Source organism: Priapulus caudatus, unplaced genomic scaffold, assembly GCF_000485595.1.
Source record: "Priapulus caudatus unplaced genomic scaffold, Priapulus_caudatus-5.0.1 Scaffold1750, whole genome shotgun sequence".
Lineage (NCBI taxonomy): Eukaryota > Metazoa > Priapulida > Priapulimorpha > Priapulimorphida > Priapulidae > Priapulus > Priapulus caudatus.
In genome coordinates, this window is record NW_014578811.1 from 24,180 (window position 1) to 25,219 (window position 1,040).

A 1,040-nucleotide genomic window follows, 5' to 3' on the forward strand; every position below is an offset into this window, starting at 1 on the left:
TATATATTTATGTGTCAGTGTGCGCGCAATGGCGGCGGCGTGTGTTTACAGTTGAAACGCTTCAAGTGCCTGTGCACACAGGCACTTTGAACGTCTCAATAAAATAAAAAAATGCTATTAATGGTAAATAAACACGAAATGTACCAAAAGTCTTAATGTTTCTCTACTGTATTTTGCCTATAATCACCTGTAAATGCCGGTCAGCACAGCGCGGGCGGGCGTTCGGTGTACTTGTGTGTTGCAGATGAGCATTTGACCGGCATTTACAGGTGATTATAGGCGAAATACAGTGGAGAAACATTAAGACTTTGGTACATTTCGTGTTTATTTACCATAATTTTTTTTTATTGAGACGTTCCAAGTGCCTGTGCATAAACCGACCAGTCACCAGGCTTTCCGACTGTTACACGTCATAGGACAACATCTCGCCAACGTAGTGTTAAGCGAGAAGGGAACTTGTTGCTACAGCCAACATAGCTCTAGTAGTACTAGTAGTAGTACTACTACTATACTACTACTACACTAGAGCTACGGACAACAGCTCATATGCGTCTAAACAGAGGAATTGCTCCGACTTGTGATTGGAGGGTAAAAATAGAATTCTTGACGTTTCGTTTTTATTTTGGCATTTAGCCTATGGGCGCGTTTGTTTGGGACGAATCCGTCTGATCGAGATCATGTGATCCTGATCCGACCAAACGAACGCAAACTCACTTCCACCTGTTCACGTTTCGCTGTGACCTATCACGGGATGGTTCATAACAAAGAACAAGCTGTCATTGGCTGAGGTGCGGGCCGCCATATTGGATCCCGTTCGAATCTACCTCGCTAGCAGGGTCGGGTTCGGTGAATTGAGATCAAGTGATCCGACCAAACAAACAGTCAGATCAACGAATCCATTGGATCGAGATCCGTGGATCCGACCAAACAAACGCGCCCTATGACTCGAGTATGAGCGATACCGCGCGTACATATTTGCTAATTAATTAAGCTAATCGCCCTTCAATAAACTCAAGACTTGCAGGGATCATAGCTAAGAC